Here is a 17,815-nt window from a genome sequence, read left to right as displayed (position 1 = left end):
TATATTTAGAATCAAAATAAAAGTCAAACAAGGTCTTATATTAAGAACCGGAGGTAGTACAACTCTTCTTAAAATAAATGTAGTTTTAATTTTGGGACAAATATATATATTATTTACCGGGCTGAAAAATACTGAAAAATTTTAAATACTTTTGGAAAATTAATTTTTTTAATTAGAAATTTTTCCACTAATTTTTCTAAAAAAAACTTAATTTTAATTCTCCAGTCCTAAATCAATTAATAATCAAATTCTGCTTTTGAAATCCTCCAGGGTATCGAGTTTATTAAAAAAAAGAAAAAGATATATAGGACCGATCGAGTAGCTTCCTTTCTTTTGTGCAAAGAAGGTAAGATTGAAACAAGAAATGATCCAAATTTGTATCGCGTATATTGTTGACATGTATTGGTGCGGGAGTGGTACGTATGGAGGTTAATTATTCTATCATTTAAATTATCCCGCTAGGTGTACTAATTATAGAGTTGTTTATAAACTATAAATAAATTATTTTATTTTAGACTGTTTCTGGTTAATTTTATAATTTATAAAATTATTATAAAGTTTGAAAATTATATTTGTCAGTGATTTCGATGAGGAAATTAATAATATATAGTATATAAACCTTAACAAACTCCACTATTTCGATCAATAGGAAGTGATATATGTAAAATAATACTGGAATATAGTTTCAAAGTCTTGCTAAATGAAAATCTAAATCAGATCTTCTATATATATATATATTTAAATAGAAAGTGATACAAAATACTACCTCCTGTTCTAATTATAAGACTCATTTGTAGTCTACAAATGAGATCTTATAATTAGGATTGGAGGTAGTAATACATACTCCTCTGGTCCTTAATATAAGACTCATTTAACTAATTTAATTAGATTAAGAAAGTTAGGTAGGTTAGTTAATTATAAGAAATATAAGTATAACACGTTTTTCTTAAATACCATAATCATTTTTCTTAATACCCCCTCTTCCTCTTCTATTTAATTATGGTTGAGGGAGTATCTATAGAGGTAATTTAGAGAACATTGATAAATATGAGAAATAGATCTTATATTTAGGACCAAAATCAACTTAACAATTGGGTTCTATATTAAGGACCGGAGGAGTAATATTGTGTAAAATTCACATATTTTTGTACATATTTCATATGTTAGTCTGGATTGCCTAAGGTTTGTTGCTAGGCACAATATTCTCGTGTTGACAACAATCCAATTTAAAACACTATCAAGCACTAAGTATAAGTACGTCTTTCAATAGAAATTTAAATCTCATCAAATCATAAGGAACTGGCTCATTATGCTAAACAAAACGAATTGATGAAACTAGCTCCATGTTATGTGAATCAATCACACATTGTTGTACCATATCATTCCTTAGTATTTAATAATTTTTCAATTCTAAATATAAGACATATTTTATAATATAAATTATATTACAAATAGATCTTATATTTAGAACCAAAAGGAGTACTTAATATCAGAGAGCCCCACACTATTTGTAACTCATAATAGCATAATGTATTTCTCAAGCTCTCTATAACATATGAGATATTTAAAGGGCAAAAAAAACCAACTTTGTAAGAAAATATGGAATTGGGTTTGGGTATGCACGAGGATCGATGATTGAGATTAGTAAACCAATGAATTAATTCATTGACCAGTCTGATCAAGCTTCAATTGAATTGAATAGAATAATTTTCCTCTCATAAACCAAAAATAACATCATTTTGAGTTGAGAAAAAAATACACAATATGTTAGATTTATATTTTATATTGTATATAGATGATTTATATATATATATATGTAAATATTTTTTTTTTATGAATTAATACTCGTTTTATTTAAATATTATCCTTTTTATGGTTAAATATAAATATTTGTCTACATTTTAATTAAATTAAATTATTTTATTTTAATTATGTTGGACCACTCCTACTCTAAGAAAGTGTTTAGGTAGAAAGCAAATCATGATTCTAAAAGTGATTATATGATATACAAAGTAAGTATTTAAGAGAAGTTTTATCTCAACTTATATGAAAACACTATTAAAAAGTGTTTTTAGAGGTATCCAAACACTTCTTAAGTGTAAATCACTTGTGGTATAAAGTTTTGGTCCTAAATGTAAATCACTTGAAGTATTTTTTATTTTATTTTTACCTTTATTTAGTTCTAATTAGAATGAGAATGGTAAAAAGGAGAAATACAAGAATATTGATTTGTAACTGTGTAGAGAAAAAACTTTAATAAAAATAAAATAAATTTTTTTATCAATTTGATATATCCCTTGATATGTGAGAATACATGAAAATATAAGTAATAATATGAGTCAATCCGTGGGTTAAGTCTACGCAGTGTAAGCCAAAAATGCCTGTTTATGGGCAAGTTGAACCCAATTGTAAAATCAATTGATATCACCGGTTTTAGTTTTATGTAATTTATATTAAAATCGGAGGGGAATTAATTAAGTCTAATTCAGTCACAATTAGTACGAGTATATCATTATTCCTTTGATTTTATTGATAAGGGAAAAAGTGAAGATATTTTTTGGTTCTATTTATAAGACATAGAAAGAAATTTTCTACATAGATGTACAATTTTATCCTTTATTTATTATTATGTTAATTTTATTTATATAAAATATAATGTATATTAAATAGGAATAAATTTGAAAAGTTATTAGAATTTAAATAATAGTTTTAAATTTTTTTAATTTTTATAAAACATATCAAAAGTCATTTATAAATAAAATTCTAGGCGTATGTTTACGGTTAACTATGTATGTGGTTTTGTGAAACTTGGGTATGTGGTGCCAGTTGGCAGTTTGTGAGCAACTCGTCTCCTCGTTCTTGGTTTATACGCTGTGTTGGCCAATTGCGTCCCGACACGTTCTCCCAATTCACGGAATTATTCATCCCAATAAACTGGTATAAATAAATGAGTAAAAATATAGAGAAAATTCCAAATTCAAATAATAGAAAAGAAGATAAACTCAAATTAAAATTTTAAAATTTAAGAAAAATTATGAAAATGTCTTTTTATTTTTTTTTTTTAAGTTTGGAGCTCCTCGTCTGCAGGAGGATTTTTTTTTTTTTGAAAAAGGGAGGAAAAATGAAGTTGGTAGGATTTGATTCTCAACCGGACGGTTCTTAAAATTAAAAGTGACCACTAAGCTTGCAAACTTTATTAATATTATAATGCAAATATATATATATATATATAAAAGTTAACTCATTTACTTTGATTTCAATAACAATTCATTTGGAAATTCTAATTGTGAAATAATAAATCTTGATTTGAGGTTAACAACATTTTTTTTCTGATATATAACGTAAAATAATATAACAATTAATTAAAAATGATAACAATTCATTTACAAAAACAAGTTTTAATTGTAAAATGACAAGTCTGGATTTAAGAATAAAATTTTTTTTCCTTATACGTAATATGTGAATCAATTAAAAATAACAACAATTCATCTACAAGTAACATATCCTAATTGTGAAATGATAAGTTTGGACATAGTGTAAACATGCAAAACGACGTAACCCAAAAAAAAAAGTTGAAAGATACACAAAAGCAATGAAAATGAACGACACATGTGAAAAAGTATTTTAATATATAATAAGTTATATGAATATATAAATTAAAAAGCATTTATAAATATGGGAGAATTATAATGAGGTCCCAAGCAAGAAAAAGAATTAAAAAACAAGTCTTAAAAATTGTCATTTTCACTATAAAACTTGTTATTATAGACTGTTGAAGTTGTTATTAGGACCTTTCGGTAATTATTTCTCTTCTGTGGGATTTGGTTGTAATTCCCCCTTTATAAATCCTTTGATTCAAATATTATGTATTAAGAAAAAAATTGTTTGTTAATCATAAACCCAAACTTATCATTTTACAAAATATATTTTTTTAAAATACATTTTTATTTATGAAAGAATGAGTAAAAAAAAAAAGAGATAATAAAAAATTGGTAGAAAAAAGAGACAAGAGAGAGTTGATTATAATTCTCGATGAACGTGATACTTGATGCAGAAACTTGCAAACAATAGGAATATTAAATTAAAAAAAGTTAAAATTTTCATAATACAAAGTTTAAGTTATAAAAGGGACCAATCCTATCCTAAAAGTATGTATGGGACAGATGGATTGTGTGCGTGTGTCTTTACGTATATAAATTCCACGGTGGGGAATAAGCGCTTTCTATTTAATTTTTTTAGTGTCATTTTTTAATTCTGTCTGGGTTAATTATTGTTTAATTTCACTGCATTAGTTATTGTATTTATTTATTCTCCCTTATTAATCCTCTTCTCATAAATAAAAGTGTTTGTTAAATAAATTTTATTTTTACCTATTTATTATTTTAATCGATTTAATCTATTATTTATTTACGTAATTTCATTATTTGAATTTTATAGAAGACGGCTAAAAGCAGACAGTGGGCTCAACTTGTCAATTCGCATGTCCAGGACCTGTCGTAAGCTAAAAATAATTTAAATTTTGTCTATCAAAACTTATAATTTAATTTTTTTAAAAAAAATTAAAAGCCAAATTAATTTTTTTAAGATGACGCTTGAGGATCTATTTGGCTTAATAGAAGGAAGGAGAAAGGAGAAATTTTAATAGAGGTAATGGTAGGTGAAGGGATGGGAGAGATTTTAACATTACCTCATTTGAATTGATCCAAATAGAGAGAAAGTGATGAATTTTAATACTACCTCCTGTCTTTAATATAAGACCTGTTTGACTTTTATTTTGATCCTAAATATAAGACCTCAAATAACTTTGTCTCTCATATTTATATTTTCTTTTTTTTAAATAGCCCTTCTAATAATAATAGTTCTAGTCGATACACTTGATTAGTAAGGATATTTTAGGAAAGATAACACCCATTTATGATAAATAACTAACTCAACTTACTTTTTTAATTTCCTCAAATTAGTCAACTGGCTTTTATAATTAGGACTGGAGGTAGTATTACTTGGTTTGGTTTAGAAGGGGAAGGGAGAAAAGATATTTTTATATGGATAATTTTATCAATATAATAATAAATTACATTTATTATATAAAAGTATCATTTATAGGTTATAATCATGCTTACAATATACATACCATACTAATTATAAATATTATAATCATAATATATATACACAATAAAAAACTAAACTTTATATATATATATATATATATTTATGCACATGCGCACACAACTCTATCATTGAAAGAAGCAGGTTTTATAGCATTATTAGTTGACAATTTTTGCTTAATATTGAGTGAGATGAGACAAAGAAGAAAGCCAAAAGGATAGGATGAGAATATTACAAAAAGCCATGAATATTTTGGTCAAAACAAGATAAAAACATACATTTTTCTTTCAAATTTTCCAATTTTGGAGGGAGAGGAAAACCTTATGTAAATTTCCCTTCTCTTCTACGAATTTTGGGTGGCCAAACAAAGAAAAAGAGAGTAAAATCCCCCTCCCTTTCTCCAAATCTTTTGTACCAAACGCATCCTTAAATAAGTTCGGGTTGACTTAATGCCAATCAACCTAGAAGCACTCCTTTTTCAGCCTGCCTTGTATAATCTGCAACTCGCAAATTGGCTCGCACTAACTGCTACTTCTCGTTAAACGGAAGAAGATAAAATTGGGTAAGAAAACGTGGCTTTGCTTTATTGGGAAAAAATCAATGGATTATTTTATCCAAAGTCAAACTTTGTAAACATTTTTAGTAACAACTAAAAATTACACCGACAGAACTCATCTTTGACTGTGACCACCTTATTTAACTCCCGAATGAATATTAAAGTTGGCTTTTCAAAATTGGATGCTCTCATTGGATACGCTCCCAGATTTGATATCATGTTTTATATATAAATACCTATATATTATGATAAGAAACAATATATAAAGTAATTCTAGAATTGACTTTGAGAGACACGTGAAATTATTTAAGGTAATTATAAAATTATTTATGAATTGGCAAAGAAGGCATATTTTCAGGTAAGGGATGGATTTGTAAATAATTAAGGAAGAGCCACTTGCAATACTGAGGTAGACGACACATCAGCCCAAGGAAAATTGCGCTCCAAAAGATTCTCTCTTCTGTTTTCACTTATTCATAATAATTATTACTACCCCTGGTCCTAATTAAAAACTCAGTTGACTAATTTGAGGAGATTAAAAAAAATTAAATTTGTTATTTGTAATAAATAGATGTTGTCTTTCCTAAAATATTCTTACTAATCAACTATATTAGCTAGAACTACAATCATTAGAAGGACTACCTTAGAAAAAAAATGTATAAATATGAGAAAACAAAGTGAATTAGGATTTTATATTTAGGATCAAAATAAAAATCAAATAGGGTCTTATATTAAGGATCAGAGGTAGTATTATATTATAATTCCCATTTTTGTTTATTATTTTATGTTGGATTGACATTGTGTTTTTGTTGGCTAGTTTTTTAAAAGAAAAATTCCATGTAGGTCAAATTAAATACATCTAATCTTTTTAATTTCATTTAATGTTGATAAGTCTGAAAGAATTTAATACTATTTGCAGATTAAACTTTTATATTTATAAGTTCTTTAACTATATCTATAATAAAACTTATCCGATAATATTTGAGAACAGAACAATTAGTTAAACCGGCAAATAATAAAATCAGCCAACTCCTACTCTAACTATATCAGACAATAAGCTTTCATCAATATGTTTATTCAGAACTTTGAAAAGAAGAGATTGTAAACCTAAAACCTAATTGGAAGGACACACCCTTTTGAGAATGGCCTCATACTTGCAAATTAGTTGCACTATTTACAAGTCAAACTTGTAAATATTAAATTCTTTAAGATATATTAGCATTAAATAAGATCTTTTTTAAAGTAATTTTTCCTTCTTAACATTACTTGGACAAGTTAAAACTTTTTTTTTTTTTGCTGTTGGTCCTTCAACGTTTAAGTTAGAAATAAATCACCCCAACCAAAACCTCGAAGTTTGTTAGCAATTAGTTATTTCAGTGGCACCACTTGAGACTAATCTCTATTGAGCCAAAAACATTAGGTTAAAATGCTCTTAAAAGTGTACTTTTTAAAATTTAAATTTATGTTCTCTCTTTATGAGTATAAAACCGTTTATTATCTCAATCAATAAATTGTTGGTTGCCAAAGAGAGCTTTAGGGTGTGTTTGGATGAAACCAAACCGTGGTTTGGAAAAGTGATTCTGGAGAATAGATTCTGGGGAGAATAGATTCTGTGAATAATATTTTGTAAAAAAGTGATTCTGAGAGTGAGAGTGTTTGGATAGTTGTATCAGAAACACTTTTTATATATACAAATTACTAAAAAAAAAGACATAAGTTAATATGATATTACAGAAAAAATAGATTTTATGATATATTTTAATTTGAAGGAATAAAATTGTTAATAATATATTTTTTACCAACATAATTAATAATACATAAGATAATATAATTATAAATAATTAAGTGTATATATATTTATAAAATATAGATTAAATATGTTTATCAAAAATATTTATAAAAAAAATAACAAGATACATATCATATAGGCTCTCACACTCTCCCTTTTTCCTCCAAAAGCAAAAAAATTTTACTTTTTCCAAAACCATGGTTTTGGAGTCAAAACCATGGTTTTGACCCAAACCATGGTTTTGGTTTTTAGAGGGGGGTTTGGGTGATTGACACTCCAAAATGGTTTGGGGACCCAAACCATGGTTTGGGGTGTCACCCAAAACACACCCTTAATTTGATTTCATCAACTGCATGATTTGGGCCGGCTCACTTAGATACGGCCACGTGGAAAATACTCATCAATTGGGCAACTATTAAACGGACATTGTACAAAAAAAAAAAACTATTAAAACGGACAAAGCATCCAACTGGCCCCCAGTGATAACAATATTTATTTTCCTTAAAGAAGCAAGAATTGAATTAACATCTTTTCAATGTTGTTTTATGATTTTGAATGGATTTTATCAGTTACAAACACAAATCATGAAAGAGTGGTAATTGGTAAATGTAAATCAAAACCTATCTTAGTGGACAAGTTGTCTGTTAAACTAACTGTATAAATGTAATTTGGCGTTATATGAAAACGTCAAAGGAGATAGGTTTTAAAAAAATGCAAAGACATTTTTTTGATCAAAAACATTTTAAACTAATCGAAAGAGCTTCTTAAATGGATTAGCTGACTTTTTCAAAACAAAATTAATACTCACTTCGACATTATTAACTTTCTAGTTTTATGAAATAAAATTTTTAAAAAAATATCTTAAAGCATTATAATTTCTTAAATAATATTTGAAGCTTAAGTAAGGGGAAAAAAATAATATATCAATCTTACCTAGTATATTTAGTGTCATCATGAACACCATTAATCCATTAGCTTGCCCCATAAAATTCAAGAATGGACAACATTAAGTTTGGATCTAGGTAAATAGGCTAGCCTTTTGTAATAGTTTGAAACAAAGTTGCGGAAGGTTAAAAAAAACAAAAAAATCCTGGGCTAGGTATAAAATTAAAACTATCACAAGATTCATTCTCGTTGTCAAAACTGATAAACCTTATTTTTGGGCAAAAAAAAAAACTCATGAGCCTTGATTTTATTACAAAACTACCTTGGTACCTATTAGATAAAAAAAAAAAAAAAAAAGGCCAATACAGATGATGCCTATAAAAGTTAAATATGAAAACAAGTAACATGACTCCATTTGTATGTATATCATCTAATTCGCTTAATCGCTTCCATTATGCAGAGTGAGCCTGCTGCAACTTAACCATAGAGTAGTATGCTCCATTTCGTCCTACGGATAATAACTCAGAGTGTGATCCTAATTCTTCTAACTTTCCATTCTTAATCACAGCTATGGAATCTACACTCTGTATTGTGGACAATCTATGGGCTATAACTACGCATGTTCTTTTAACCATAATCTTCTCTAGTGCCTCCTGCACCAGATTCTCTGATAAACTATCAAGAGCACTGGTTGCTTCATCTAACAACAAGATTGATGGGTTCTTCAGTATTGCTCTGGCTATGGCTATCCTTTGCCTTTGGCCTCCTGATAGTTGCACTCCTCTTTTCCACAATACGTATCATATCCATCTTTCATAGAACTGCATTATGCAGAAAGAGATGTTAGTTTTGTTAAAACTCAAAGCAATCAGACCATAAATGTGTGTACTGTGTTCTACCTTATGAACTCATGAGCATTTGCAAGATTAGCTGCCCGTCTTATTTCTACCTCTGATGCTTCCTTTGTCCCATAGATGATGTTGTCGCGTATAGTTCCTGCAAATAGAGTGGGCTCCTGACTCACCAAGGCAATCTGTGATCTCAACTTTTGCAGATCGAAGTCCTTGATGTCGCAATTGTCTATAAAGATTGATCCCTTCACAGGGTCATAAAACCTTTCAATTAATCCAATGATGGTGGATTTGCCTGAGCCACTTTGTCCCACTAGTGCTATTGTTTTTTCAGATTCAATCTCAAGACTTAGACCCTTGAGTATCATTTGGTCAGGCCTTGTTGGGTAAGCAAAAAACACATTCTGCAACTTGATGTTGCCCTTGATTGTTTTTTTAGACCTATCATGTGTATGATCATCTTCAGGTTCAATCTGACTTTTCCTGTGCAGGATGGCAAAAATTGAACCAATGGCTCTCCCACTTTTGGCTATATCAGACGTCATACTTCCTGTCTCCGCAATTTGTCTTCCAGTGCCCATCAAGATGAGAAAAACCTGCAAAAGGTTCTTTGATTCCACCAATCCTTGATTCAAAAGCCTCCCTCCATACCAGAAAGTGATAGTTATAGATGCAGTTGTCAAAAACTGAGAGATTGACATGATGGAACCTGAAATCCATGATTGCTTAATGCTTTCCCTGTGAGGGCCTTTCATGGCAATCTTAAACAGATTCAGTATCCTTCTCTCAGATGAGAATGCTGTAATAGTCCTGTGGTTGATGGTAGCTTCCATTGCTAATTGACTTCCCTCTTTCTGAGCCTTTTGAGCTTTGCCAGACATACTTTTCATCAAAACACTTTTTGAATAGAAGCAGCCAATGATCAAAGGCTGCATAGCAATCATCACAATAGCCACCCTCCATGAAACAACTAAGCCAAGTATAAAACCCAGAGATGCCGTAAAGAAAACTTGAACCAACAATGACATTCGTTCTGCAACAAGGGATCGAACCAAGTTAGCTTCATTTGCTAGCCTTGCACAAATTGCTGCACTAGTGTTATCTTCATGATCAAACCATCCAATCTCAAAGGTTAAAACTTTAGCCAGCAAGTTTTCTCTTACTCTTTTCAACAAGCGTTCTCCCATGACAGCGAAATTGTAATGTTGAAAGAGATTTGAAATAATGTTCACAATGGCTAGGGTGCAAAAGATGACCGAGTACAACCTGATCTCAGATTTGATGCGAGGTTTGTCTTTTATGAAGTAAACAGATGCAACAATTCCTAGGCAATAGGAGTATATTGGTTGGCATATTCCAGATCCCATGGCTCCTAAACACCCAAGCAAAGCTTGCTTCCATTCGGGTGCATTCATCTGTATCAAACGCCATTGGGAAAAGCTTTTATCTGAATTAGAAGATTTCTTGGAGTTTTTCTTATTGTAGTAATCATCATCACTCCAAGAGGGAACAAGGGGAGAATCTACAATGCTAAAAGAATATATAGGGCTAAATGGCATTGCTGGGCTACTTTGCCAACTTGAATGTGCTGTTCTTGGAACCTCTACGTTTAGTGGACTTGTGTTTTGTGTAGTGCATGGATTCAATCTCTTTGTTTTCAAGGGCTGATTGCTGCAGTTGGAGCATTTTGCTGTATGTTCCACCTTGCCCATTGTTCATTTGGATTAGCTCATCATGGGAACCTGATTCAATGACTTTTCCTGATTGAAGAACTACTATTAAGTCAGCCTTACGAATAGTTGAAAGGCGATGAGCTACAATGATTGTGGTTCTTCCTTGGGAAGCTAAATCCAAGGCTTCTTTTACTAATTTCTCAGACTGTGAATCAAGAGCACTGGTAGCTTCATCAAGTAGCAGGATTCTAGGGTTTCTTATTAGAGCCCTTGCTATGGCAATCCTTGCCTTTGCCCTCCAGATAATTGGGTTCCTAGTTGCCCCACCTAGACAAAAAAAAAAAAAGGTTGCATCTATAAAAGCCATCAAATTCAACAAAATATTTATGCAACAGAATAATGGGGAAATAATGCAAACTTAATGGCTTACTTGAGTTTCATATCCGTTGACAAGTTTGACAATGAAATCATGTGCATTGGCAGCCCTTGCTGCATTTTCAACATCTTCCATTGAAGCTCCTTCATTTCCAAGTAGGATGTTATCTTTAATGGATGTTGCAAAGAGAATTGGCTCTTGATTTACCAGTCCCATCTGGGATCTTAACCACTTGACATGAAATTTCTTTATATCATGCCCATCAAGCAATATGTTTCCATTTACAGGATCATAGAATCTTTCAATCAGAGAGATTATTGTAGATTTCCCAGAACCACTCCCTCCAACAAGACCTATTGTTTTGCCTGCTTGAAATTTCAGATTGAGCCCTCTAAGAATTGGAGTATCTGGCCTTGATGGGTAGCTAAAGTCAACATCTTTGAAACTGATCTCTCCTCTCACATCCTTCAAAATCTTCCCTTTTTCTCTATCAGAGTATATAGCTGGCACTCGATCAATCATCTCGTAAATTCGCGTAGCTGCACTTGTTGCCTCTGCTAAAAAAGCAAGACCTGGAAGTGCACTCATCAATGACCTGCAAATGTTGTATGAATAAGTCACTCACACACACACACAAACCCATATATATAATAACAGAGAAAAGGTTTAGAATGCATTTAGAATTGATACTCACAATCCTCCCCAGATGATACATATTTCTGCAACAAATACTTTTCCACCACTTTCTCCTCTTTGAGAGACCAAAACGCTTCCAGCCCATGTTTGGAATGCCCATGTTGCATAAATCAACCCAAAGCTCCCAATCACCACACCTTTGGTTGAACCAAGCTTTATGCCAACCTTCAGGCTTGTTTCAAGAGCTAAGGAAAACCTCTCTAGTGTTTGTTTCTCTCCTACATATGAATATACTGTGCGAATCGAAGAGATTGCTTGCTCTGCTATGCCACCAGCAACACCATAAGCATCCTTCATCTGACTTCCCATCTCTTTTAGTTTCTTCCCAAATATGATTGCTGGCATGATCATCATAATTGAAAATGGAAAAGCAGATACTGCTAATCTCCAGGAAAGAATTGCAGCTACTATGAAGCTTGAAAAAACTGCTGAAAAGTGAACCAAACAAGTGGGTATCTACAAGAAAAAACAATCATACACGTTAATTGTTATCATATCCTCTAATAAAAAACATACATAAATAATTGGAAGAAGAAGAAGAAGAAGAAGGCCATTTTATCAAGGACCTTTTCAGCCAAAGTGTCTTGAAGGGTTTGAGCATCAGAAGATATATATGGGGCAATAACTTGGAAAGTGGTGGAAGAGCCAGATTGGCTATCAAAGAAACCCACTTCTTGCCTAAGGACTGATTTAAGATATTCAATTCTCATGCGAGATGTTTGTCTTTCTGCAGTTCTTGTCCAACATACTCCTTCTGCATATATTTATGATAAAAGAACTATTCACTACCCATCCACAAGAAAAATTACAAGACCTCTAGCCATTGTGTTTCCAGTCTTGCAAATCATTTTCTACATAGAAATAGCAAAATTTGCTTACCAACAAATGCAGATAAGCCCACCCCAATGGCAATAAAGAGCAGCCTGAGAGCATACTGATGAGAAAATGATCATGAACATTAATTTGTCAGATGTCTTGGACTGAAGTGAAATTTAACAAAGGTGATAAACTAGAAAGTATAAACAATAGCAGTAACTGCATTCTTATACCTTGTCCACCGAATGCTTAAAGGCATCATTCTCAGAATCAGACGTATGATTTGCATAGTCATCAATCAAACTGCCAAGAACGAGCATTGTCACAGAAGTTTGTAGGCCATCTCCAATGCAACCCAATGTCCCAAACAATAGCAATAACTTGTCCACCCTATCTGCATAACGCAGAAAACCGCCCTTTTTCCCCATCTGAAGAAAATTCCTTTCATGCTAGATTATCAAAGGCAAGGTGTTATATTATAGATAACATTGTTCTCGTACCTCTATGCCTGACCCCACCAAGTGTACACTCAAATCTTGGCTTTGGCCGGCATTTGTACGCAAGTCGTGCACTTTTATTTCTTGCCGTCACAACAGATGCAATAGTCATAGTTAATTATTTTGAACAAATCATTCTTTGTGATTATTTTAATGCTTTTATTGGTTGTAGTTTTGACATCCTTATGAACTTATACGACGTTGTCCATGCATGTTGGACTAGTATAATAAGGCACGGCACAGAATTGGCAAGCTGTGTCAGTTCAACTTGCTTTTGTCATTCATAGAGCATATCAACATCATCATCTCGTGCAATAAGTGATCGATTGGGTGTGTGTGTTTCTTTTGGTTTAATCAGAAAAGGAAGTTTATATATGCCTCTCCATTTCATATTCTTGTACAATAAACTGTGAGTGGTACATTTCATTTTCATTTACTCAGACAGTGAAACGCAGCCAATTAGTGTTTGGGGGGTGAAAGTTATGGTTTTATTACCTTTTCACTAAAACCATGTAAGTAAAGAACGAAGTGTCTTTCTCATGATGATTTAGACATGGTTTGAGAGAGCCAAGACCGTCGTGACAAAACATAACCAACAGCCATATCGTGGTATCTTGCATTCCCTTGGAGGAATCGAATTTTATTAACGTTACTGATTAGAGGATAGGCAATGAAAGATTCTTAATTTGTTTCAATAAATTTATATATTAACATCCCATTCTTCATTTGAAATATCACTTTACATAATACATATACCGCTGATGAATTAATAGTTTTGTCGCACCATTTTTCCAACAAGTTTTTGTATTCTTTCCCGATATCGCATATATAATTGTTTGTTCTATTTTTTCAAACAACAGGGCAATAGGAGGATGTAATTTGTATTTCTGTCGTGAACTATTAATTTCTTTGAAAGATCTAAGTATGTAATTTCCTTTGTAAGTCATGGTAGAGACGAAAGCAAAAATCAACTAGCGTTTCAATTTGTATTTCTGTCTTGAACTATTAATATATGGATAATGGATTCTGATACAATTTGTATTTCTGTCTTGAACTGTTAATTTCTTCGAAAGATCTAAACATGTAATTTCCTTTGTAAGTCGAGGCAGAAGAGACGAAAGCAAAAGCAAAAATCAACTAGCGTTTCAATTTTCTGTTTCCTATTTCTTCTTTTATGGTCTCTCTTTTCAGTTTGAAGCAAACATGTAAGCCCAGAGCTGTTCACATACAACAACATAACATTACGCTTGATGTGAGAGCTGACCCCAAATAGATACTCCCCCACTTGTTGAATTCGAGTCATCATAATTTAAATTAAGGAACAAAAAAACCAACAGGGTTAGATCTATCTGGCAGAAGGAACTAGTATTTACAACATGACAAACCAAGATTCGAATCCCCATGAGATGAGAGAGGTAAATTAGCACCCGATGGTGTCTCAAATAAGATTGACTTCATAGGAAGATGCCTGTGATTAGCAAAAAGTAACGAGAAATTAATGTGTAAAGCCAAAAAGTGTTTTTGTTATTGACTGCGCTTGGAATGAGAGGATAGGGTACAGGAGCGTGCACATGGTGTCACATGACCTAGGACAGAACGTGAAGCATGCATGTTGCATAGTTACTAGACATCACGACCAATTATATATGAGGCGTTCGTTAGATTTGGTCCATCCCCACAAGATTTGGTCAATTGGTAGCAATTGTTGACCTGGGCACGTTCCCACCTTTGTTCTTAGTGCTTTTATTAGGCCAAGTTCATATCTTACCATATTAAGTAATGTGAGACTTCTTTTAAAGGCACACACAAACAAAAACTACAACATATGGATTATCCATATTAGCGTGCCAAGAACGGCACCTGAATTATCTAAGGAGGAGAGATCAATGTGTTAGTTAATCACCTTGTGATCATCATGATCTGTGTACGTGAACTACAAAACTTCGAAGGAAGGATATATATTTAGACATGGCTTTTGTTGTTTTGGCAGGTAAAGAATGCATGCTCAGTGAATATTGATATGTGAAATGGAGAAGTCCGTATCAGTAGCCATTGATGTAAGGGGTGTAAGGATTTTCAGTTTTACTTTTTGTATATAATGTGTATTGGTGTGAAGTCTCATATTACTTAAGGGCATGAAAAGTGTACAAATAATAACATGTTATCCGAAGCTTCGGAATGTCTTTCTACTTTCTTTGTTAGTTTCTTTTTCTCTGCTGCCAAGTTCTTTTTCTTTATTTATGTTGTTTTGTATGTCACCCCGTTTGTCGCAAGGAGGATTCAATTAATCCTTATAAGTGCTGTATCTCAACTTATTGAGAGGTTGGGGAATACTCCCTCCGTTCCTTATTATAAAAGACATTTGATGCTTATGGTATGTTCCCATATATAAGAGACACTTAAAAGTTGTCTATTTTTTTGTATTGATTTCCTATTTTACCCCTATTTATTTTGTCTCCAACTCATACTCTCTCTCCCTCTCACTTCTCTTTTTTCAATAATTTAATTGTTCTCTCCCATACTCTCTCCTTATTAATGGGGGGTATTGTTGGAAAAAAATATTATATTTTTTACACATTAATTGTCCTCAACTAATTTTAACTGTTTTTTTTATCAACGTGATTTGGTTATTTGTCTCTTATAATAAGGAACGGAGGGAGTATCTCTTAACGACGGTATCCTGAGGTATAAATCAAATCATCAACTTACATTCTACCCGTTCTGCCGCCACCATTACTCACATGTAAGGCCATATTCTCTATTGAAACCGAAAACAAATGCGTGTGATGTATCCCAATTTTATAATATATTTTTATATATAATAAAGGGATTTTATAATATTTAAAAAGTTTAAAATGCAGAAGATACTCATATTTTGAATTAAGAAAATTATATAAATTAATTACTTAAAAGTGCATTTTTATTATATTTTTATAATTTCTCTTTTGAAAGGTATCTTTGTTTTGATTTTGGGGAATATTCTGTTAAACCAAGTATGAACCCCATGAAAACTACATTTGTAGTAGCCACTTGGCATTAAAAGAGAATTTTTTTAATTATCTAATTGAAAATCATCCAAACCTACCACCACATCTTTATTCAAATTTGAAATATTATCATTTTATCCAATATCATTTAAACTCACAAGCTCTTTTCCTTTGGCTGCAATGAAGATCACACCAAATTAAGAGAATTCAATTCAAAGTTCTATCAAATATTATAAGATAAAAGAAAATAAAAGATCAGATCAAATTAAAGTCTCAAGGGTTTCTTCATCCAACTGGGATAAATTCAAGCACTATAAAAAGAGATCAAAGGAGCCTTGAAGAAGAATGAAGCCATCTACTACACAAGCACAAGCAAACACTTTTCCTCTTGTATCTAGTTTTTCACTGTCTTCTTTTTATTTTCTTTTTATCATTATGGTGTGCTAGTCCTCTTATTCCTGAGGACAAGATGATGTGGTTTGGGTTTCTGTTTATATTAAGGAATTTGTTAGTTTTCAATATTTCAATCCACTAGTACATTGCTTTTATGAATTTCCTAGGTTAAAATTTTGATTTTTTTTTACGGACTGATATTTGGCTTGTGTTTTAGTTGAACAATTATATTTTGAAGTTTTCAATAAAATATTTTAGTTTCCTCATGATTCTATGAGTGTTTATTTTTATAGATTTCTATTTTGATTTGTACAAGTAGTTCATGCTTTAGGGTTTTCAATAGATAACTTTCTTCAAGAAAATAAGATATAATTGTTTAATTGAATTTACAAGCTAAGTGATTTTTAAATGATTAATTGAAAGGTGATTATATGCTAGCTCTCTAGGTATAAATTAATTAATTAATCACGACTTAGATGTTTTCTATGATTTTTTTTTACTTAGTAATTGTTTTTATACAAACTCCTCGTCCTTTTAAACCATAATAGCCACTCATCAATATCCTTAGGAAGTGTATTATTCTAGTAAAGTTTTCGTTCTTTTTGCTTTCTTTTAATTATTACTATTCTCCTTTTATTTTTCTCAATTTATTTTCTTAAAAAAATCAATCAATTTTCTTTCCTACTCTTTCTTTCTTTTTGTACATCACATTTTTTTCTTAATAAAAAGGTTTTGAAAATTTAACAAAGCTCTTCATTGAGAGAGAGACTATCTAAGTTACTTCTATACTATATAGGGTTCATTTAGTTAATTAATTTGAGAGCTTCAATGTGTGCATGATAGTTGTGGAGAGAGTGTTCAATGGATTGGAAAGTGTGGGACAAAAAGGCGAATCATGGAGGACACAGGATGGGACGAAATGTTCAAGAACTCTAGGCCTCTACGTATTACATTAATTCTTGAATATACCATATATTTCTGTTTATGGTTTATAATGTCAAGCGTTACTTCTCCTTTGCTGGTCCAAAAAAATAAAAAAGCGTTACTTCTCCTTTGTTTTTTGGTCAACATTACATCTTTCTTTTACTTTTCTATTACTCCCCTTTCAAATATAAGGCATGTTTGAAAACTTTTAAATTTTTAGGCTTTTAATGCTAAGATCATTAACAAATAATCTGATATTAACAAAA

At 31.3% G+C, this 17,815-nt stretch overlaps 1 pseudogene; it reads right to left on the bottom strand.

Annotated features, from left to right (window-relative positions):
* Positions 1–8,788: 8,788 nt before the first annotated feature.
* On the bottom strand, positions 8,789–13,176 carry LOC114712044 (ABC transporter B family member 15-like; annotated as a pseudogene).
* Between the last annotated feature and the right edge of the window lie 4,639 nt (positions 13,177–17,815).

This window comes from Neltuma alba, unplaced genomic scaffold, assembly GCF_004799145.2.
Source record: "Neltuma alba isolate B1F8T4 unplaced genomic scaffold, ASM479914v2 tig00011330_pilon, whole genome shotgun sequence".
Classification (NCBI taxonomy): domain Eukaryota; kingdom Viridiplantae; phylum Streptophyta; class Magnoliopsida; order Fabales; family Fabaceae; genus Neltuma; species Neltuma alba.
The sequence above is the reverse complement of the archived record's forward strand: the minus strand, read 5'-3'. Positions and strand labels throughout refer to the sequence as shown.